Source organism: Falco naumanni, chromosome 1 (genome assembly GCF_017639655.2).
Source record: "Falco naumanni isolate bFalNau1 chromosome 1, bFalNau1.pat, whole genome shotgun sequence".
NCBI classification, from domain to species: Eukaryota; Metazoa; Chordata; class Aves; order Falconiformes; family Falconidae; genus Falco; species Falco naumanni.
This window is the reverse complement of record NC_054054.1, coordinates 120,788,128-120,813,678: the sequence shown is the minus strand read 5'-3', so window position 1 is coordinate 120,813,678 and position 25,551 is coordinate 120,788,128.

Below are 25,551 nucleotides of genomic sequence, written 5' to 3'. Positions count from 1 at the left end.
ACTGACGTATTCAAATAGAGGTGAACTATGGAAGAAGGATCAGAAAGCATTAAAAACAAAAGAAATCCAAACCCAAAATTCCTACCTTGAACAACTTGAGGTTTAAACTGCTGTTTCAAAGACAAACAGACAGAACCCAGCTACTCACATCTCCTTTCCCTCCTACTCCAGCCTGAGGGAGCTGGTGAGGGACGGTTTCACCCACGTGCCGCAGGGGATTGAGTTTTATAATTACTTCACAAAAATTGGACTGTAGAGCAATATTAGTCTGGAGTTACCACAATTTAGTTTTTGGGTAAACACAAGTGAGTAAACACAGTTCTTTTAGTGACAGGGAGGGGTTACAGACCTGCTTCGAAGCCACGCCATTTCTCCCGCAGTTTCCTCACACCAAGGAAGACGGCGGCACCACAACGAACCTCTGAAAATAAATCTGTGTAAAACCCACACATTTCTGCTACGGATGAGTCCAGAAGAATGTAAATCCCCAAACCAATATTTTACATTTGAAACAACACGCAGTGTGCTGTGTGGCCTGCAGAGAATTAAAAAAAAAAAAAAAAAAAAAAGCGCCAGAAAAACTCCCACCAGGTGTTTTCTGCTACATCAGGCCGTGACGGAAAGGGTGAGCAGGAGGAACCCATGTCCAGCGGCAGGGAAGGGAGGGAAGCGAGGGTGCCGGGGCTGGGCCTGCCCAAAAGTCTTAGCCTAAAATGTCTTAGGCATAGCATGGGACACAAAGAGAACTTGTGCTTTGCAGGAAGTTTTCTCATAAATATGATTTTATATCCATCTTAAAAGCACATCTTCAGGAAGCCTAAAAATATTCTATACCTGCTACGTCTTTGTTAATTTTAATTATTCTATCTACAAGACGCTTTCAAATGTGACGTTTAATGACATGTTTTTCTTGTCTCTTTTTTTATTTTTGCTGTCAGAAATTTTTCTTGTTAACTTAAGTGTGCAGGGAACCAGAAAGAGAAAATATCTGAAACTAATGTTACCAGTCTCTAGATGTTGGTATTGATAAAGAACTGATACAAAATTTTAAAGTCCTTTGAATTTTAGGAGGGTCAGGGGGCCAGCTCCTGCTGTAATAACAGGGACAACGAGTGAACATCGAGAATCTAACAAGAGTCAGGATAGACACAAATAGACACAAATTGGCACAAATTGACACAAATTGTCACAAATTGACAATCCCAGTGGGGTTTTTTGTTTGTCTGGTGGTTTATTATTTTAATTTTTATTTTTTATTACTGATCATCTTCTTCTTGAAAGCTAAGACATTTATTTATTTATTAATCAAAGACCTTATGTTATTGTATCCACTTAATCAGTTATTTTCTTGCAGTAGGAAACCATAAAAAATAAAAACCAGCCTGGACACAAAAACAAATCTGTAAATTGGTACCATTGCTGTTGAAATCCACATGTGTTTCACCTTGTTTAGACACATCTACACCACTTTAGCCTCAAGCAAACCAGAAGCAGAAATACTAAAATATTTCCATAGCGTTTCCAACTCACTCAACAGGAAGGATTACTAGAACTTTCAGAAAGGTGGACCATAAATCTTTCAACTTGTTTATTTTAATATGTTGGGTTTTTTTTTTTAATTTTGCTGGTTAAGAAGCTAAATTTTGACTGAAACCCCTTCCCTGTCACTCCACCCCCTCATAAAATTTAGAAAAGGGCAGATTTTGATAAACCAGCCACAGAAATTGGAAACACTAAATAAGAGGGTTTCTAAACTTACCCATTAAAAAATTAAAACAAAACATTATTCCAACCTCAGCTATCATTTCCAACATTTACATAATATTGCAAATTAAGTTACTATCAACTACCCTTTCAATGCAACAAGAAATAATTTAGCCTCTGTAGACCCATACTGATAATTTCAGTTTATTCACTCATACCCACCCAGGAATTTTAAGCAAAAAACTTGATTTTAAGTGGAGCTTTATAGCCTTGAAAAGTCATTCCAAAAGAAAGCAAAGATGTGAAGCAATCAATAAGGCATTCTTTACCTTCAGTCATACGTAACATTTTAATGAGAAATTCTCTAAAACCATACATCTGTATACCCATAATTTTTTTTATATATATCAACCTTTTGACAAGCACTATCCTTGACCATTACCATTTGTAACGACAGCAGAAATGAGAGAGGAGAAGCAGACTGCAGATTCTGACCTGTGAAAACAATTAATGGAATGCAAATGTTAAATATTTTTCCCTTCTGGAGGTTTATCCTATTACTCTGTGAAACCTGCCCACAAAGGAGCACGTACAGGGCAGGTCCGAACATCTGTGGGAAGTTCCAGTTCCTGCCTCTATACTGCTTTTGATAAGAAAGACAGCAGAACAGCTCAGGCTCCAAATATTACGTCTTCTCTTGCTCATAAGTTCTGTATATTCATTGGAGCTGGGAAGTGTAAAGTTAATAGGGTTAGAAACGTGCATTTTACCATTATGTGCTGAGGAAAGAGTCACCGATGCATGCAATTTGTTTCTAAAGGGCCTTGTTGTGGAAAATTAAAACTACAGCTCTGCAAGTCTCACCAGTCAGAGGTTTCTCCAGTCTATTTTTGGCCTAATTTACTAACGAAATGAGGTTTAAGCAATTACTGTACCTGTGTGTCTATCAGTACTTGTAATAACAACTTAACCTGTTGGTTAGCCTTAATAAAGTCAGCAGAGAGGCAGCAGTCTCAAATGCTCTCGTTTCCCATAGGTTTAATGAAATAATGGATAACTCTATTTCAGTTACAAGCCTGTTCTTCCCTTGCAAATCTTTCAAGGTATTTCAGCAGAAGATAGGACACAGTTTTACTAAGTTATCAGCATTTATCTTCTTGTCTGAATAGTTACTGTTAGTAAAGCTGTATGCAGAGGTCCTTGTCACCGCCTCATAGATACAGCTGACTGTAATGACACATAAATTACAGGTTTTTAACCGTGGCTTTCCCCATGTAATTACCTAACAGTGGAAGGGTTTTTTTGTGTATGTGTTTAATTTTACTTTTTCACATTTTCTAAGTCTTTAACTTTAATCAATTGTTTGAACTGATAATAAAATTTTTAAGATGTTTTTAAAGAAAAAAAAAAAGGGTAATGTTCTTGGATAGCATTATGGCAAGAAATTAAAGATGAAACTGCTTTTGACTTTGCACCTATGCAAAGGTTTTGAAATAGTAAGTGTTCAAGGAACACGTAGCCCCTGTGCCACAATTTTTTTTTAGCTAAAAGCAGAATAATCAGATTTTAGAAAACACAATGTTCCTACATGCATTTTAGCTAGGACTAGATTGAGGGAGGGGAAGGTCAGAAATATTCCCCCCCTCCACTTCTGTCCTCTGATGTTTGTTACATCACCTATTATGACTTCAAATATTTATCATAGTTACATGCTTCAAATCTGCCTTTACGTAGCTCATGCCACTCAACAACACTATGTGATCTACTCATTTGAAGTGCATACAAGGCTAGTCTAGCTACATAATTTACATGCCAGAATTCTTTAAAAGTAAACATGTCAAGGGCTAGCATGTATTGTTACTCAAAAAAGTAACTGGGAGTAGAGATGAAGTAGTTAAATGCTGCCAAGCAAGGAAACAAAAAGTTGCTGAGCCTGATAAACCATCACTAGCAAAAGCATGCATGTCACATCACTGTCTTTTTGCATATTAGGTCTCCAGAGTCATCTGTAAATGACATCTAAAATTGCTGTGACCCCACAAGGCTGCCAGTCCCAGACCGGAGACAACCTAGCCCTAGTATTTTCCCTTAAATCTGCCTTCCTCTCAGACTCACTGTGCACAGTTTAGCTGACAGTTAATCAGAATTTGGGCAGGGAGCGTTTGGCAGTTTGCTTCTGCAGTGGGAGGCAAAACAAATGAACTCCATTTTCACAAGATCAAAGGTTTATATGTTGAAGGGAGACGTGGGCACCTTGCTAGCATGAAGGAGCAATAAAACATGAATTATTATTGCAACACATTTTGCTCTAGGACATTATATGATAGTTTGGGACTTCGCAAGTTGTAACTCATGAATAGTAAACTGTGATTGATTTGTTTTCCCCACACAGCTTCAAATCATCATCATGATATGAGCTCAAAGACTGCTTTTAATGGGGTGAAGAACTACACAGCGATGTCTCATCAAACTAATAGAATAGAAGATCTGGTACACTGCAGATATGCTACTAAGTATGCAATTAACAAAAGCATCCTTCTTAAATTATTGTGCTTATAATAGGAAGTGTCTACTAGTTTGGATGTTAAATCTCACTTCCACTCTAATCCTCAAAAAGGGCATTGTCCGCACTTTGCTGTAGACCGTCCATGTCTGCAGTTACAGGTTTGATTTGCTCTTACATAAAGCAAAGCAGTAGAAGGTGGCACCTTATCCCAAAGCAGTTAACACTGCCATGCATTGCACAAGAGCCACGACACCCACGTCGGAGGCAGAGCCCAGGCAGAGGCAGAAGGATGCCTAAACATTGGATATTACTGTGGAACATCCACTTTGCTCTGTGACCTGATCCCAGCAGTTTGCTTAAGGAAATCCAAGAGGTCTGTGGCCCAGCAAAAGTCAAATCCAGGTATTTCAAATCCCACATTAGTGTTTCTCAAACAGTGGGCTCTCTTTCCTTTCCTTTAATACTATGACAGTTGTGAAGAGAAAGGAATATACATATATATATAGTTATAGTTATAGTTATGAAAGAAAAGAATAAAATCACAACAAAAATCCCTCACTGGAAATAGCAATTTCTTTGTAAATCTCTTTATAAAGAAAATCTCATTCTTGAACAACCCTGAATTGTGAGAAAACACACTAGTCAATGTGAGGTGACAGGTGTCATCCAATCTGCAGGTGACATAGCGATTATAGAGTCTTTTTCCTCATTGATGTGTAGTGAATACCTTGATATTTCTGGGTTATCTCTCTGCTGCATAAGTCCTATATAAGGGTTCTGAACTCTCAAGGAAACTGAATCATTGTTAAACAGTATCTCCTCTTTATTGTGCACATCCCCCTCCCCACCCTTCTTCTTCCAATCCCAAACAGCTTTGGATTTCTAATAACTCACTCAGAATTGTCATATCCCAAGTCAAGAGGTGTCTTGGTAACATGTTAGTTCATATAAACACCATAGTACCAACCAGATAAATGAGAGACAGTGATGAAGTTAGACCGTCTCACTCTTTCACAACCTTTTTTTAATACTGCTTTATGATCCTTACACCAAGTCTTGCCAGCTCAGGGCAGTGGACCTGCCAGAACTGTTGCAAAACCCAGCACAGCATACAGATGTACACCATTCCGTGTCACAGAGCATTTCTCAGAATACCCAACGTGGCTGCTTCTGGTTTTAGTATGACCACCTGGACAAACCAGTTCCATACTGGTTTGTTCAAATTCATTTTGAATGTCCGCTTACAAGACCATTCTACCCTAACCTATTTTATGATGTTTTAACAAAGCATTTATCAGAGTTATATGTGAGCACTTTTTCAGTAGAAATGTTAACACCCGCTATAGGATGCATTTTCTATCATTGCTGTATGTGCAGGTTATAGGATTATCATCCTGGATAGCTATTTGCAGCAGGACTTGGCAAAATTATCTGCGATACTAATGCTGCTGCAGTGTAAGTTTTGAGATACCAGTTTTGTACACGGTTGCTTGCACCATAGTTTAGGTCCTGTGTGCCATATGCTGAGGCTACAATTTAACAGTAGCCATTAGTCAGGTCCTTCAACTATACATCCTCTTGCCCTTCAACAGGAGCTGAGCAAGGCTGGAATGAATTTGTGAGGCTTTACAGTAGAACTGGGAGTGCTGGTTTGTCCTTTTGCCTTCGAGGAGGTGACCAGCCATCAAAATATGATCATGTTGTGAACTAGGGAATGATGATGTTCTTGATTTCTACATAAAGTCAGAAAAATTTTCTCTGAGTGTGGAGATGGAAAAACCCTGCCAAGTATGTTGGCAAAATAAAGTTCTACATGCAAAGGAATTTAATCCAGAGAACACGCTTGCACTTGGTGGCTCTATTTCAGCCTCTCTTGGGGAAGTTTTATTAACCTTTGGCCTGTGGAAAAGTTTGACTCCACCAAAACTGCACAAGTTATAAAAATACAGCTTAAAAAATACAAACCAAAGTATTCACAGTTTTTCCAGCCATGAGGTTTGTCATTCAAATGCAAAGCAAACATGTAAGGGCAGTTCAACATAGTCCCCAGTAGAAAAATATCATGGTTTCAGGGCTAGCAGCATGAGCACAGGAATGCTAAAATCCTCAGTTCTCATCTCTTAAACAAAATCTTTCTGCAGCCTTAGTAAACAAGGATAAGGCACACAAAGATTTGCTCAGCATCTGCTGATAGCTCTAAGTATTCAGCACTTAAAAAAAAAAAAAAAGTGTCTACAAAGAAAGATCTGTTTCAGTGTCATTAATCTGGTGGTTGTTCTAACCTACTCTGTCAGGACTTTAATAATAAACAAAGAAATATCATAAGAAGGGGAAATACATGTTTGTATACACTCTTTCCCTCATTTGCAATGTGAAATGATATTGGAAAATCTTCAGTTATCACCCACTGCCCCCAGGATATAAACGGAGAGTTTTAATGGATTCATGCAAGAAATTCATGGAATTCTATCTGCCGTAAACGGCTCTTCTTCCTATTCTATCAAAGGCTATTTCAACATCAAGCAGCACAGCCACCTCCCTTGGTGAATCCAATTTTGTATCTGCAATCACTGCTCCCAGATGGTGGATGTTATCAGTCAGGAATCTGTTTTTAATAACAACTTGTTTGATCTGTATAGCCTATTGCAAGGAGCGGATCCCTCTGGCACAAAGTACTTTTCACTAATATTTTGCAATTATCATAAAAAGGGTTATATAACCCCATCTCAAAAAGATTCTTCACAAGTTTAATTTTAAAAGAGCAGAAAACAAAACCACATGCTAGAATAGGACCCAAAGAACTGAATACCTTTAAAATCTTTTTAGCAACAGTTATATTTAAGGAGGGGTAAATAATTTATCCATAAATATGTGCACACAACCCAGGCCACCAGAATTTTTGCCCTTCAGTTTCCAATTGTACATACTTTTTATCTGCGTTCAGGAAATGGTAGTTCATTTTACAGTTTCTTGTTCAGAGTCAGAACTTTAAAGTCAGCTAAATTTTTAACATCAAGTAAAAAAAAAAAAAAAAAGCATGAAATGCTGTTAGCCTGAGCATAAAGACATTCTTGATCCACTCTAGCAGAGTTTTACACACCTCTGCCACAAGAGATGTGGTATGAACTTTTCTCATGCACTGAGAAGTTTAAATACCACAGATTCCTCTGTTCTGGTGAACCCACTCAGGAAGATATATGCGACAAATATAAGTGAATAGAACTTTACTAGTTAAGCCCTCTTGAATTTATGAAAGAAAACTTGTCTTCTTTAATTCTTATTAGCAGCACCTCTTTAAATGCATAATTCCATTAAAGCTTTTTTCCTGCAATATCACTATCCTTGTGATATGGAGAAATAGTGTGAAATGGGGACGCTTAACACCGACTGTGATTGTATATGTCTACTCAGGAATGTGGGTATGGTGACTGGTCATGGGTGCGGTGTCTGGTCACATAGGCACACAGCTCTGAGGAGACAACTACAGTTTTTGAGGAGACGCCTGCCCTTCTTCCTCTAACAAAGGGGAGACGGGGAGACGCCTGCCCTTCTTTCTCTAACAAAGGGGCTATTTAAAAGAGAATGAGAAAAGATGAGAGACATTCAAATGCTATCTAGAGGGAGGGAGTGCTAAGTCTCCTTGCTGGAGAAGATTGGATGGTCACAAGGACATGAATCACCTACAAACCTGCAAGACCACCACATTCCAGGAAACGGACTGATAAGCTAATTAACATACGAAGCGGGGTTTAGGTAACGAATATGTATAGGCGTTAATTGAATATTCATTTGTTTCATTGTATAAATGTGGGATGGTTCGTCACTCTGGGTATGCACGCTTGTGGAGGAGCGATCCCCCGTGCATCTGCGCGCAATAAACATACCTACTTTATAACTTTCGAGTTATAGAGTCTAATTCCGCACGTCACTTGAACACAGTGAAGTTCCAAACAGAAAACAAAAACAGTGAAATTAAAATGCATTAAGACCTAAATATAAATGAAATTAACTGTCAGCTCCCTTCAACCACATTTTCACCAAAATGTGAACCACAATTTTTAAACTGTGTTTATTATGTGTTTAGGATTTATTGAGCAAGCATGGTAACTTTTGCAGCAGCAAGAAACAGAATGAGTATCACCAATGTTATTTCATATTCTCTGATTTGGTCAAGACGTATGGTCTTTTAATCTTTTTTTTTTTTTTTTTTTTCAGTATGCCATTTATTAGTAGAAACAGATTCAGATTGAATCTCTTCCTGTAACATGTCTGAACACATTTGGAAGAATTTAGTATAGAAAAGTAATAGAAGACTATGTTCAAGGTTTGAAGCTAGTCTGGCTTTTGGATTTACAGGTGGGTGATAACATTACTTTATCAGCACCACTGGCAAGTGTGGAACTCTGAAAGTCTGGATTTCCAGGCAACATATCTCCTGAGCCTGTTTTTACCTGAAATGGGATAGCTTTTTACATGCCATCAATTCACAGCACATTTGCAGCTATCAGGAGGAGGGCTCCATTACTCATAATCAGTTACACCTACTGAAAAGAATCTGCATATTCTTCATAAACTCTACAACTATAAAGACACTCAAAATTTAAAAATTGGTTGGACGTTGTTTGTTCTCCAGATTTGCAGTTTTGCATCACTGCAAGTCATTCTACTGGGTGCAGTGTAAATGAATAAATACATACTCATAGATGAAACTCTGTTCATGCTCAGGGTTTGCATTTGTGTATATCCATACATATATATATGCATATGTTTTAAATATATATTTATATATAAATAAAATCTAAGTCAGTTCCCAATTTCATGTTTGAAATCAAACAGCCTGGGATCAGCATGCTTTGAATTTTAATAAATCCCTTCAGGGCAATTGCAGGTTATGAATACAGAAGTCAAGTTCTATGCACACATTTCCAGAGCTATATTCTCATTTAAACATCTTTTATTTCCTGCCCCTTGATTTGAATATAAAAAACACTTTCTAGTTTCATTTCAGATCAAACTCTCGATCAAAAACCAATGACCAGTAAAACAAACCAAAAACATTTCTGCTCCTATGAATCAACTCTCTAGTTTAAAGCATATCATGAGTCAATACACAGTAATGTCTAGTGCAAGACAGTTTGGTAAAAATTTAAGTTTAAATAAATAAGTCATATCAGTAGTGTTCACAGAAGACCAGATGTGTCTGAGCTGTTGATCCCAACATAAAGGAAGGGGGAGGTGTGGACTGTAACAAGAAAGAAATTCAAAGTATCTTCTTAATATCAAGAATTGTCAGCTAAGCAGTTTGAAGCACAATTTCAAGTCATCAACCATGAAAAACACTGCCCTCGGGGTACACACAACCCCACAGGGCAGTACGGGGTAGGTGGAGGGGCTGACAATACAGAAGAAAAGTCTATTCAAAATGTTATATACCTTCTCCTTGGAGACATACATCAATGGTTTTTATTTGTTAGCCCTGGGTGTACTCTTCAGAACTCTGTCGTGATGGGTTAGGACAGCAAGATGTGTGTGTTACAACATCCGTATTTCTGCCTTGGTATTATAGGGGACTGCTTAGAGCTAAGCTATGTCTGTGCAGTTTCCTCGTGCTCTTGTGCACCCATATTATAGTAAAAATTAAGTACTTGCAAACATAGTATGGGTGAATTTTGCACCAGCACCTATAATTTTGGAACAGAAAAAAAAAAAAAAAAAAAAAAAAGAACTGGAGTTTGGGATACACATAGCTTCATTACAGGTTACCTCCCTTAGTTCAAAGGGACATCTTTTCCTCCACTTTGCAAAGAGAGGCAGTTTGTGGAACAAATGGGAACCTGTGTGGCTTTCTGTCACACCGCCCTGCCGACCACTTCCCTCAGTCACTCCTGCCCTGGGAAACACCATTTAAAGCAAGAACCCCACTTAATTAAGGGCTTCCCAATGGCCATAGCTTTAGATAATCTTAGTGCTCGCATGGTAACATTGCTCATCTTTCCAGGAGCTTACCAATGTATACGAATCCTTGAAATAATTTTTTGTTTCTAGTCCAGATTTCTAATGAAAGGCCTTTAGGTGAAATCCAGCCAACTCATTTCCCAGTATTATAAAAGCTTATGAAATGCTCAATTTCTATTATGTGATGATACCTTTTATAAAAGCTTAGCAAAACAACAGTAACCACTAAAACAGCCCCTTAAGAGAGCCTCAAATCTATGCTCGGTAAAAGGGTTTATAATTACTGCCATATTCATCAAAACCAATCAAGTAAATGAATTACAAACACAGAAGGTTCAGCTCTTAGAGTTTTTCTTTACAGTTAGCCCAGCACTGGCAGAATTGGGCACATTAGAACTCTTCCAAACTGTGAAGGATAAATTTCTCTCATGAGTGAAGTCATGCAGATGATTCCCAGCTGCATAGTTGTCATTTTTCATATTGATATTTGTTGTGCTCAGGGGACAGTGGCAGCACAGCATGCAATGATGGAAAAAAGCTGAGACCACCACTACTAATAGTCCCTAACTGCTCCAAAATTGGTTACAGCTCACGTGTATATACATATGCACATAGACAAAATAAATAAAAAAATATGTGGCTTTGGATAATCCTTACTGGGGGGAGGTGGGAAAGGAACGTAAGGAGACGCCACAGCAGACAAGAAGACAGATAAGGAACTATGCTCCTAAAGCTTGTCAGAAGCCTTTTCTGCAGAACTTGCTCACACAGAAATTATCCGACCAACCTCATCTACAATTCATTAAAGAGAACACAACAGACCCACAAGGAGAAAGATTCTGAGATACAGTGGGAGAGAAGAGAGTTTCACTGCTTCTGCCAGCATATGTATTTATTCAGGGAAAATTACCCCCTACTCCCAATTAAAAGCTTAGTGAGTTCAGATTTCATGTACCATTCTCCCTTTAAATTTTTTGAACAGATGGTCACAATAAGAAGCTGCATTAATTCTACTGATAAAATACTCCTTTATTGCAGGTATGAAAAATATTTTTCCAACTGCTTTTACCTTCAGAACTGATCGGCAACACTGAAAGAAGTATAAAGGGAGCTGCAGATCTCTGTGCTTGCAGGTTTCTGGAGTTATTTTTGCAACCTAAAAACTCAAACGTGGTCTTTAGAGGACAGAAATGGGAACAAGAACTAGAGAATCATTTTCATGGCTCACTGGATTTGCTGTGCACCACCGATCAAACCTCTTAACCACTTTGAGCCTCACTTGTATAATCAGGTTGATAACGCTCCATAACCCTTACTATGATGGGGGTAAAGCATAATTAAGGCACATTAAGATCCCCAAAGTAGGGCACTCATAGGAAATGCAAACTATACGATTATTTGTCTAATAGCATTGTAGTCCTCAGCATTTACTGTCATTATCAAAGTCTGTTAGGAATGTCATCCCTCAGGTTTAGGCTTTAAGAGCTCTAAAGCCACCTGGACACTGTGACAGGCTGCACAGTGGTGACTTGCCTGATCCCAGCAATGAGGCAGTACATTTTTGGTGCAGAGCAACAGAAGTTAGACACAGGTCACCATCACAAGATTTGTGTCTGATTTCCCAGCTGAAAACATACCACAGGCATCCTGTATTAGCAGAGTTCTGGTGCTTTACTGGGCACAATAAAACTTCAGGCAACCTAGACAAAGCCTTGCACAATGCATACTTCTTCAATCAATCAAATTCCATTTTTTTTGTTTTAAATAAAACTGCCTGAATCAACATGCTTCAAAATTTTATAAGCCTCTTCAGAAAAGTCACGGATTATGAACACAAAATACTAACTGATGAATGTGTGATTCCACTGAACCTAAAAGTAAAAGCATAAAAGGCCTCCTGTACTAGTTCAGTTTAAAAATTACTAATAAATTGGCAAAAGAAAGCCAAATACAAAACCAACACCCACAATTCAGATCTTGATTGAGAAAAACTGTGACCCTTTTGGAGTGATATCACCTGGTTGAACTGTAAGCTGTACTTAGGTTTTGTTAGTTACTATTGTAAAGGAAACATTCACTAAGTTTGATGTGCCTCCTATAAAAACACTCTCCAAAAAAAAAAAGTAATATCAGCCAGAGAATGCCAGACCTATAAACTCAGCTGTTTAAAGAGGTAGCTGGCCATTTTCTTCTTACAATATCACATTCTGTTTGGTGAGAAAGAACAAACAATTCCTGTATAAAGACACAAACACCTAAAATGTTATCTTTTTAAAATGTGTGTGGGGAGAATCACAGAATGGTTTGGGTTGGAAGACCTAGTTCCAAGGGGCACCTTCCCCTAGCGCAGGGTGCTGTGCAGTCTAATGCTGTTACATGTTTGGTTTGTTTGGGGTTCTTTTCATTGTGGTTTTTTTGTTTGTTTATTTGTTTTTCAAACACACCACGTTTGTTAGTTCAGTTTTCTCTAAAATTCTAGAGCACTCAGGCGCCACAAAGTTTGACTTACATCACCATGAGACAATAAAGAGGATTATGAGCTGGTTAGTTCAGAAGCATTTTCCAGCCTGCCAGCATCCCTTCCCCACCCCTGATCAACCAGCCTGTCCTAGGGTTGGTACCCACCAAGTGTCTGAAGAACAGCAGCCTTAGAGCACTCTTGAAGTAGGTTCATTCTCCATCACAGGTGTCTGAGCTCCTGAGATATTTTCCCTGCTTTTTCATGTTGCTGTATGGTAGGAGTAGGACAAGTTGAGCTGGCTGGGTGTGTGAAAGTCCTTAAGTCAATAAGGAAAGAGTAACTACTTTCTAACTTACAGGATATGCAAAGGCAAACAGATGAGTTTCTTGAAATGCTCTCAGCACACACCTACCACTGGGGAAAAATTGAGTTTGACTGATCAGACTGATGATATTTAAAACCCTTGCTCTACCATCACCACACACCTGAGAAGCTGGCCAATACCGCCAAGGCAGGAAGGGGCTGTTTTCCATGGAAATATCAAAAAAAACAGTTCTCAGCTGGCAGCACAGAAAGAAAGGCTGGCTACATTTTTCTGACAGTTTTTAAGAAGGAATTCACAGTTTAGGGTCCTAAAATAACTTTAATCCCATGCACATTAAAAAAAATCCCAATGCTGTAACAAAACAGGACAGTTAGCAAGAGATAAGCAAATTTTGTTTAATACATTTTCACAAGAGAACACATTGCTACACCAAATTCAATATAGCCAGCTCCACACATTTATAAACCATAAGCGAAGCCATGAAGATTAGATTATTTTTTTTCTCTTTTATTTAAAACTGAGATTCCCATGGTTCCAGGAGCTTGGATTTCAGTGAAAACAGCAAGCACTGCTAGGCTCCCACCACTGCAATCAGCTTAACTGCCAAGGAACGGTAAAGCGATGCAGTCCCAGACTCCTTCCCCTCGGTTCAGTTAAGTTCATTTCTGTGACTGCCTGCTGCCTTTTTTTAAAAAGTTGAGTTATTGCACCGAGTTCTGAGCTGGCTACCTGCTATCAGTGCAAAAACAGCAATAGTGTTTCCTAGGTACTGACAGATATAACCTAACACTCATTTCTTCAAGAAAAGAAAGTGTTATCCCCATCTTGCAGAAGACCATGTAATGTACAAGTACTTTAAATGACATGTTCAAGGTCACAGATGAAAAAAATTACCAAGTCAGAGTTTGAGTTTACTTCTTCTGTAACCCAGCCCAGTGCTTCTACTAGGTGATCATCTCTGACCCGCTGACATGGATGTCTTAATTAGAACTTGTATTACTTCATTTGTATGCTTTTCTCTAACTACTATTTTGACTATTAGTTTGAAATACAGATAAACAGTTATAGAAAGAACCAAACCGAGAAAAGATGCAGCATTAAAGTTTATTGCTTTTGACTAGAAGCATCAATATCCACTTTACTGCAGCGGGGATCCCACTAGATCCCACATAATATTTATCGTCACTGGTTGCCATTCTAATTCCCTTTTGCTAGCAGAGCCCATCAGTTTAGCAGTTGATATATAGCTGTTGGAGGTTATTTGACATTCGCTGCTTCAACCTTGACTCTTTAAATAAAACAATAATGCTTTTAATACCACTGAGATGGTTCCTCCAGGTAGTACAGGAATAGGTAAAGTTATCTAAATACATTCTTCAGTCTTGGCACGATCTGATTAACCACATTTGTTAAAAGGAAGTGTGTGTGTGTGTGGGGGGGGGGGGGGGGGGGGTGAAGAAAGAAGTTACAATGCTGACTCCTTAGCCATGAGAATAACATATGGATTTATTTTATGACTGTAGACTAAAGTCATATTAATTTTGTTCAAAATGTGGTATATGTTGGTACTAGAAGGAATTACTGCAAAAGGTTCAAATCCTAAATCAAGCACTGCTTCAAATAAGGTCATTGGTGACAGGAGGAAATATTATAAAGATGTGTAACCCTGACTGATATGCACACATAACAGAAAAGGGTTGGACCTGTACCGATATGGCAGAGGTGACCAGTACTAAATTGCCTACAACAATGTAATTGTCAACTAATATTACTCAGAGTTTAAAACAGAATCTGCTGAAACTTCCCAATTTTTCACATTTCATGAGAGTTGCACTGAAGGCTTCATTCGCTGTAAATGAATTCTGTTCATGATATCAAGTATGACCTTCCATTCCTCTTCCACATCTTTCTGTACACATTACACCATTAATCTCTAAAGCATCACCTGCCCTCCACATGTGTTATTTAACATTGCTACAATAATGCACAGCACTTAGTTACATCATCCCAGCATGTTCAAATTCAAAATTTGAATTGCTGATGGAAGTTGTGATTTAGTAATATAAAATTTTCTGTCACCATTGTTGAGATACTACATTGAAGAGTTAGATTTTCCTCCTAGAAACCAACAGGAACTCTCTGAATTTACAAAATTACAGCAAAGCCTAAATAAAATGAAATTAAAAAACCCACATGCACACACCCTTATTTTCATTCATGGTCATAGGGCAAGTTTGACAATTTGCTATATCCAGCATTGAATCTGGATAATCACAGCATCTCATCTCCATTTACCATATGCTAGATAACACTCAAGGAGACCATGCTTCTCAAACTGAACTCATCCTTTAGTAGAAGGGCTCAATAGATATGCCACAATCACGATAGTTCACTTCCAAGCCACACCTACACAGATTGACACCCTAGGGATGTCATATCCCGATGCGTTGGGTCAGTTTGGATTTCTGAGTTCACTGAAAAAGATTTTACTCTGAGAACAAAAACACGGTAAAAATCTAATCAGACTGTCCAATCTGCCCTTAAACTTGAAGTATGAGACATCTGGATTTTTACACAAAGAGAAAACAATTAGAAAATAGTCCTCTGAACTCAAGTTCTGGCTACAGTTTATGCTGAGGCAATAAAAAAATCTCTGGTTTCAAGTGGCAACTCAATAGTATAGAAAGCTAGAGGCTTTTATACATTGAAACAAAACATGTAAACATGCTTTTGGGAGTCTGAGATTTGGTTGAGCTGTGCAGACGTAATTAATATTTCATAGAACACAGTTGTCCTCAACTTTAAAGACTGATTTAAAAGAATTGTGCTCGTATCAATAGACAGTATCACACGTCAGCTCTGCATACCTGAGGATCCTCCCTGCAATTTACTGAATCTAGGATTAAAGTCATTATCCTCTAGTACAGAAAGAAAGTGAAATGGATAATATGTTAGATTTTCCCAATGTGGTCCTGAAGACCTTTGTTTCAGTAAAGAGAGTTTTAAAGTCTTAAATATTGGGAAACATAAACAACATATAACCGAAAAAGCAAAGTCCATATTATCACCAGCGTTATACCAACAACATCCTGTTGTTCTTTCTCACTTAATTCATGAAGTTCCTACAGTGCAGCGCAAGATTATTTAAACAGGTTGCTCATGATAGCCTGTTTACTAATTTTAAGATTTCAGAATTGGAAATGTTCTTAAGACCTTTTTCGTTGGGTAGGATGAAGAAGAAATGTGGTTAAGGGGTTAACGAGGAAACTAGACCCTGGTTGCCTGGACACTTTTTATGACCATCTTCCTTACTAGTTAACAAAGGCAAGAAATTAAAATCTTACGTAATTGCATTTATGCAGACAAAAGCATCCTGAGCTACAAACGAAATACTGGACCTAAGTGTAACTGTTAGGGCATGCTAAAGATTTCATCAGCTTCCTGCAGTAATGCCCCCAGCCCGCGTTGGCGTCCACCAATGCTCTCGCAGGCCAGTCAGCACAGTCAGCCCATCTCGTTTGCAAGTCACTGAAAGAGTCCATCTAGTATCAATCACGCTGCGGTCCTGCCTTGTCTCTCTTCTTTTAATGAGATGCTGTTTGTTGCTTTGAGGATGAACTATGTCCCATTCTACGCCATTCCCTACAGCTACATTGCTTTGACTCCACCTAAACGTAGGCAAGAAAGATACCCTTCAGAGGCATGCCTTTTTTTCTCCCTCACATTATGCTGGGAAAGGTCCATGTGGCAGGCAACACAACAAACTTTTCCTTAACTTGAAGTGTCCAAACATCAAACAGTATTTGTACAAAACAGAAAGGTAGAGGGCAAGATGGCAGCTGATGCACATCAACAGTATTCCTGCAGTGAAGGGCTACAGTTCTGCCAACAAGCAAGTGTCTGTAGCCCTGAATTGGCTGCCAACACAGCTTAATCCATCCCTGGTTTGCATTTGTCCCCCAGCAAAGCTGGCATATCACCTTCTGAACAGCCCCCATACCTTTATAACATGAGCTTCAGTATTTATAGCTGCGTAATTATGCATTCTTCCTGGATGCTTGGGGAAGGCGTCCAAGCACTGGAAGCCAAAACAATAGCTTTCTCTTTTGGACTTTTGACACCGATGTGCATAGCAAGCATACATCCCTTAAGCCATTCTGAGAAAGATTATTTTGGAAAATTTCAGAAATCACTTCTGCAGCTGCTGAAGGTGGAGTTTTTTCACTAATGAAGCAATTACAAGTCCATGAGGGAAAAGGCAGGCACAGGCAACATTGCTCAGTTGCCAAACTTCAGCAATGTGGTAGAGAAGCTCTGTTTTGTGGCCTTCTGTGGATCAGTTTCTCACATGGAGGGCTAATGTCTTCTGAAGAAAAGCTCCATTTTTCTTCAGCTTTCTCCCTACATACAAGTAAAAACCATTTGGCAAGTGTGGTCCAGACCTCGGGACACGAGGGGGAATCCATCCATTGCTAGGAGTCATCATCTGGAGCGTAACATTGTGGAAGCAAACCAGATTTTCTCCAAAGTTATCAACTATGGAAATTTAATCTGATTGTCTTTTGGTGGAGATAAGTATCTTATTTAGCTTCAGACTAAAACTCTGCTCTTGATGCTAAATAATACTTCAAAACATACTTGCATTTCTAAAATCAATGCACAGCTGTACACTGTTGGCTCTGGTGACTGCAATGGACATGAAATTGGGGAAGCTGAGCTCAGCTTAGCCTCCCATGACCTTAGACTGTATGATAGACAATGAGAGAAGATAGCCAAGCTAACACAGAAACACAGGTGCAATACCCAAAGCAACCTCAAATGATTTGGGCCAATTTTCCTATTCAAAAAAAGCTTTTCAAGGATCCTTCAGAGAACTGTAATTGTGATTGTAAATAAGTCCTTGCAGTGAAGCAACAAGTTCCGACGGATCTCTCAGACAAAATTTTTAACATTTATATTTTAAAGAGACAAGTTGAAGAGGAGGAAAAGTCCTTAATTCCACCTAAACAGCAGTACTGGCAGAAGACTGAGGAAACACTTAAAATGTTTTCAGGGCAGGAAAAAAAAAAAGTGACTGCTGATTTAAAATCCCTTTTATGGCTACATTTATTGCCATTCTTATTGTAATGTCTAAGCTTGCTCTACTGCATGAGCCTCAGGCCTCTCTTCCCATCAACTTCAAACAGGGAATTTATTACACAAATAATATGGCTTTAGCCCAAAAAAGTACACACAGGCAAGCAGCCCTAAATACAAAATATTTACCACATAGCCCTTTGAAAACCCAATCCAACAGAGCTAATAAGCAACCACCTTAGTTTTTGAAAACACTTAACAGTATATTTCTTCTTTACAAAGCTGCAGTTTATTTTCAAATCACCGGTCATAAAGTGGAAAAAAATAATTTGATAGTCCAACAGAGGTCAGATGTTTTGCTGGTGCCAACAGGTCCCTACCCTTCCTGGGCATCTGGTGAAACTCTATTAATGGGAGATCGAATGGATTTCAAGTCCACAGGATCAGAAAGACAAACAGGAATAAATGATGTAGCATGTCTAGGGACCAGGATTCCTTTCAAGCCAGTGACAGCTGAAGCAGGCTGGCTTTAGTATCTTCAACGGTCAGGGATAAAATGAGCCCTTAGCAGCTGGAGAGGAGTCCCAGTGCAGATGATGTTTTTAACCTCTGCTGTAAGCTTCCAACAGAATAAAGCAGGAGATGATAAAAATTAGTATGTAACGAGCCACTGTGCCTTGATGGCTCAAGATAGACTTGACACTGCCAGGACAGCCATATCAGCCTGAAATTGTGCCAGCTATATTAGGGAGCACAAGCCATATTATATTCAATGTCAAAAAGGAAACAAAATAGAGATGTGCTCTAGATAGCAGCTATGGTGAAAGATACAGATAAAGAATGTTCTGCACTCAGCTTTAAATCTGAGCTTTGCACTTTGCCTAGCTTGGCTACAATTTGGATCCCACAAAACTGAGTGGATTTCATGTAATATCTTATTCCTGTAATTCCTTTTAATCAAAGAAATGAAACAAAAGACTAGTTCTTTAAAAACTAATCTTTCCATACCTGACATATTCCAACCAAGAGAAAGTTATTTCCTTCAAGACCTTCATGTATGCTATGCCTTGACTCCTATTCTACCAGAGTAAATATGAGACATCTAGAAAATAAGATGGAGATACTGGCACTATTACTGTTCATATTGAGGCTTTGCAGAGTTCAGGGTTTTTATTGTGGGGGAAGAAAAAAAATCAGTATTTAGAACTGACACTTGTCTGGCCTGCTGATGCTTACTGCACATTACTAATTTATTGTTAGATTCAACTGTTCCCCGGGGTCCATACGTGCTCTTTGCCATCCCACCCACTTATCCTAACTCTTGAGTGCCAGTTCCTCTTCCTTAACTCTCTTTGTTCCATGCCTGCCTTGCCACGAGGCCATGTCTGCCTTCCTGCTCCTCTACAGTCTTACTGGCCACTCTCCATACACACCTGGACCAGAACATCCGACTGACAGCTCTAGGAAAGGAAAGCAGAAGACAGCGCTGCAAGTTTCTGGCTGCAGAGAGGAGAGGCTGAAATCAGCTGAAAGGAAAGGACCCACACGGGGACTTCAAAGCCAAGCACATCACATGATTCTTTTTTCCAATTACTGAATAAAATATCCATCTATTTAGCTTACCTAGCCTATCTAGCACAGGTCCCACTTATAACCAGAAAATTTCATTCTTCCTGATTTTAGTCTGGCACAAGTTGAAACTTGCATAAATTAATCACCCCAGAAATAGCAATGCCATGAGATCAGTTAAAGGAGAGGAGTTAGACAGCCTCTGTGCTGGTCCATCACAGTACAAGCTCAAAGCCAATGAAAACACCAGAGAAACAAGTCTGACTTCCTCCTGTTGCTGTTTATTTGTATAATTAATTGTTTTCCCAGACTCACAAGATGATGAGGATATTTACAAACGTGGTTCTTGAGAGCAGAGAACCCTCACTCGCTGCTTTGATTCCAAAGTACAGCTGCCTGAAGTTTGCCTGGTCCAGCATCAGATAATTTGTACACTCTCGGTCACGTCCTCACTACCCTACCCTACGAGCTTACACCAGACAAAAGCAGACTAGACAACATATTAGGTGCTTTGTATTTTAATGGTGTCATAGGTAACTTGGGCTATTCTCCACGTTTAACAATTCACCCAATAAAACCCCCTTGTAAGTATCTTAGAAAGTAGCAACAAGCTGTGCTGTTAAACATTCAGAGTCATATCAGGACCCCCAGGGGTCCCTACACCTGGAAGGTAATCTGGCACCCAGTCTATCCAAGTTACTTTTTCATACCATTATCTTCCCTCAAGACATGATAGGGGGAAGTACAGCTTGTTGTCCCTGTGCTTTCCCAAACTCTTTTTGCAACCATTTCTTCTAGCAGGAGACACAGGGCAACCACCAAGTATCAGATGCTCTGCTCATCCCTATTTCGGGGAGACCAGGGTCTTCTACTGCAAGTGGAACAGAGTTACATGAGAAGGTGCTTACGAAAGGACCAGATCCCATCTCCAGAGGGACAACAAGCCTGCAGGCAGGTGCAGCGCCATCCAAACAGATGGGCACAAGCACAGGAGACTCTGTACACGCATGAAGCCTGATGGCTGCAAGCAGGATTTCCAACCAAGCTCAGCAGAAGGGCTGCCTGCTCGGAAGCAGCATGCCTCTGCTTCAGAGGATATTGTCCTCCGTAACGTAGCCTTCATTTCTGCAGCCGCACGAAGTGATGCCTGACCTTTGCGGATTAAGAGAAGCAGACTCAGATGGAGAGAGAGGTCTGTTAATGCAGTGATCACACTGTGTGGGCTCTCTACTCAAATCCCTACAGAAGAGGCTAACACTAACTGTTGTTTCTGTAATAGTTTCATCAAAATCAGCACACAGCACCGCAACCAACTTTGATAACACTTCCATATCCATTCACGGAGCAAAAAGAAATGGGGAGAAAGGAGAGGAGCTATTTTGCAGGATGTGAAAATGGAGCCTATAACAGTGACGTACTGCAGAACTCGTTATTTTCTCTATAGAGATATTTCACGTCATGCCTCTGACCCGTGAAAATAGTTTAACAGGGAACATTCCAAACCGATTTTTACAGTTATTTTTTTTTCCCCTCAGGACTGAAGTATAAAAGTAACCAGACAATTTGTGCAGCTTCTGGTAAAAGAGCTAAAATAAAAAGTCCACCATTAAACAGCTTCATAGTAACTACAGTATGCTGGAATCATCATACATATATTAGTATAATACTGCTGCCTTCCACTTGCCTCAGTCCTCAAGCGATGAAGATAAACTGGAAAACGTTACCCCAGCAATTGCCTGAATCAGCGAACAGTCTATCTACATACCGCACCATGCATTTGTGGGGTTTTGTGAAGAAATACCATTTAAACAAGCACATGTACATTTTACATATACATTGCACAGTACCTTTTCCTACATTCTATACCGTTTCTAGGTATCTTAGCAGTTCAAGGAGCACGGTGTTAATTTATGTGATGCATCCTGCAGAGAAAAGTGTCAGCTGGAAGTTTGCTCTGTGATTGCCATCTTGTGGCCACAGAAACCTGTCCTTCTCCGTGTTTACTGCTCCAAACCAAATCCTTTTTGGAAAAGGCAACCTTTTAGCTATTGCTTGAGCTGCAAGGGATAATTCAGGGCTTTGGCTGTCAAAACGAGAGGTTGTGCTGTCCTAGTGAGCAGCTTAACCAAACCCCCCAGCCCTGTGCACCGAAATTCGAAGGGGGAAAGGAATAAAATGAAGCTCGTTAGAGATGAGCCGGGGGGGTGGTGTGCCAGGGATGGAGGCGAGATCAATAGCACAGCTGAAGTGTATCTGTGCCAGGGCCTGAAGCACAGGCAACAAGCGGGAGGAGCTGGAAGGCATCGTGCAGCAGGAAGACCATGACATAACTGCCATCGCGGAAACGTGGTGGGATAACTCGCATGACTGGAGTGCTGCAATGGACGGCTACAAACTCTTCAGAAGGGATAGGCAAGGAAGGAGAGATGGTGGGGTGGCTCTGCCTGTCAACGAGTGTTTCAACTGCCTAGAGCTGGAGAATGGTGGCAGTAGGATTGAGTGTTTGTGGGTAAAGATCAGCAGGAGGCCAACAGGGTGGATATCCTGGTGGGATCCTGTGGCAGACCACCCAACCAGGATGAAGAGACAGATGATATATTCTGCAAGCAGCTGGGAGAAGTCTCATGATTGCTAGCTCTTGTGCCCATGGGGCACTTCAACCTACCAGATGTCCACTGGAAATACAGCACAGCAGAGAGGAACCAGCCCAGGAGGTCCCTGGAGTGTGGGGGAGACCTTCCTGGCACAGCGGCTCAGTGAGCCACCCGGGGAGCTGCCCCCCTGCGCCTGCTGTTTACTAACAGGGAAGGACTGGTGGGTGGTGTGGTGGTCAGAGGACATCTGACCCAGCGATCATGAGGTGATAAAAGTTTTTGATTCTCAGAGACGTAAGGAGGGAGGTCAGCAGAACCGCTGCCTTGGACTTCTGGAGGGCTGACTTTGGCCTGTTTAAGAGCCTGGTGGACAGAGCCCCCGGGGGGGAGCCCCGAAGGGCCAAGGGGTCCGGGGCGGCCGGACGCTCACGCAGCAGCAGCCTTACCGGGGCAGGGGCAGGTCGACCCCACGTGCCGACAGACGAGCTGGCGGGGGAGCAGCCCGGCCTGGCTGAGCAGAGCTTCGGCTGGAGCTCAGGGGAGAAGGGAGAGTTTGGCACCTCTGGGAGAAGGGGCGGGCAGCTCTGCAGGGCTACAAACATGTCACGAGGTTACGCAGGGCGAGGATTAGAGAGGCGAAAGCCCAGCTAGGTTTCGGGCTGGCCGCCGCCATAAAACATAACAACAAACATTTTCACAAACACATCAGAAACAAAAGGAGGGCCAAGGATAACCTGCCTCCTTCCTGGGATGCGGGGGGAGCACCGCCGCACGGGATGGGGAAAAGGCCGAGCGACTTCATGCTTTCTTTGCCTCAGTCTTTACCAGCAAGACCAGTCACCCTCTGGGTACTCAGCCCCTCAGCTGGAAGCCAGGGGCGAGGAGCAGAATGAAGTCCCCACAGTCCAGGAGAAAACAGCGACCTGCTGCTCCGCTCAGACACGTGCAAGTCTATGGGGCTGGATGGACCCACCCGAGGGCACTGAGGGAGCTGGCGGAGGAGCTCGCCAGGCTGCTCTCCATCATTTATCAGCCGTCCTGGCTCACCAGGGAGGTCCCAGAGGACTTGGGCTCCTCAGGTGAGGTGCTGGAGCGTGTTCAGAGATGGGCTGGGGAGGGGGCTGGGGCACAAGGCTGATGGTGAGCAGCTGGGGGAGCTGGGGGTGCTCAGCCTGGAGAGGAGAGGGCTCAGGGGGACCTCACCGCTCCCCACAGCTGCCTGACAGGGGCTGTAGGGGGGGGGGGGGAGTCAGTCTCTGCTCCCAGGTAACAAGCAACAGGACAAGGGGGAACGGCCTCAGGCTGCACCGGGAGGTTCAGGTTGGATTGCAGGAAACATTTCTTCACCGAAAGGGTGGCCAAGCATCACCACCCCTGGAGGTATTTAAAAAACACGTAGATGCGCTGCTTAGGGACATGGTTTATTGGTGGCCTTGGCAGTGCTGGGTTAACGGTTGGGCTTGATGATCTCAAAGGTCTTTTCCAACCTAAATGATTCTATGATTCTAAATATTGGTGAGAAAGGATTAAGGTGAGCTGCTCCCACATGTCTGCTCCATGGCTTCAGCACACACGCAGCAGGGGCAGGAGCTTTCCCAAGACCATAAGAACTGCCTCTGGTTGTTATCATTAATGATACCATTAAAGTCATCATTTGATGACATGTGAAATACAGCTGAAATCCTATAGCAAGTCACCACAAGAAAAGGATTTAGCAATTTTGACAATGAGACCCTTTAACCTTATTTTATCTCACCTGGGAAAATGTACACATACTGTTTCAAGTGGCATTTAGCATCTGTTGATTGAAAAAAAATACTAAATATTCACTACATTTGATGAACTCATAGATTGTGTTTTAAAAATATGTCTCTTAAAATGTATACATTTCAGAATACATTGGTTGGGATTCACACACTGCTACACAGCATAATCACACAAAAAAATATACAATTTTATTTAAATTACCACCCATAGAATGTCTTGCCATGAGTTTAGGGTATTTCATAAAGTGAGACACCACAAATCTGAAACCAAATGAGACTTTTCTGCTGTGGTTATAAAATTTATCATGCAAAACATCATTTTATCCATGCCACCAACTGACTATTTTGATCCTGCTCTCAGACTCATTGTGTAGTTTAGCACATCTCCAGCATGAAATATGAATACATTGTAATTCCGACAACCACAAAACCCAGAGGCAGAAGCTTGGAAGGATTCCCAGTAAGAACTGCGAGGGAAAGAAATCGCCCAAACACTTTAATGCTCATTAAAGGGACAAAAGTAATTCAGTCTTAAATTTCACTAACAGGTTTTAACAGAGAGGAAGCCTTAAGGCTTCCTATGTAAAAGTTGAAAGGTTTAACAAACAAACACAAAAACCCCACACATACCCAACAACTTCTCCCCTAGAAGCTGCCCTCCAGATTGGAAACCATTCGAGGTACCAATGTTTGCTGATCCCTTTTATGGTGTTTTCTGAAAGCATCCACTTTATCCATCTGCAAGAGATTCTCATTTTTTAAAATTCCTAATTTAGTATGTGCCATCAGGCCATACACAGAAAGCATAGTACATTTATATCCTAATGACTCATTACATGAAGAGGGCCACACACAGACAGCAGATACCTGTTATCCTTCTTCCTTAGCTCTCCTGAGATCTGTTCTACCACAGTTCTCCTTTCCTCTAGAGCTTCACTAATTTTGTCCAAATATGCCAGTTCTTCTAATAAATTTCAGTACCTACACACCTTTCCCCACCTATGCCCTTATACCACTGTGGCTATAGCAAAATACCATGAGACACTTTTCCCTATTTCACCCTTATCCTGGGATCTTCCAGTCAGCCTCTTTTAGCATCTCATTTTCCAAAGGAGTGACTGGAGAAACAGAAACATCTTTCAATAGCACTGAACCCTTTCAGCCAGGGAATGGTATTTACAATCTCACAGCACAGATCAATATGTAAGTGTTTTCAGAAAGAAAAAGGCCTAATTATTCCATCCAAGGTTCAGACACAAATAACAGACTCGTTGGTTTAATTATTTCGGGGGATACAAGTTATTTATTTAAAAATAAAAAATAAAAAACAAAACCAAAAAAACCCCACCAAACAAACGCAAACAAAACCAACCACAAACCACCACAGCAGGTTAGGTAGAGCTTGTTCTCTTGAGATCAGCACTAATCCCCCAAGCACAAACCAGGAGGGCGTTAGTTCTTCAGACTCACTCCCCTTATCTGCCTCATAACCAGGAGGGAGCAAAATCTACAGTTAAGCATATTTCAGATTGCAAACAGAGTAAGGACTCCACACACACACACACAAAACCACCACGCAGACTTTCCTCCTCTCT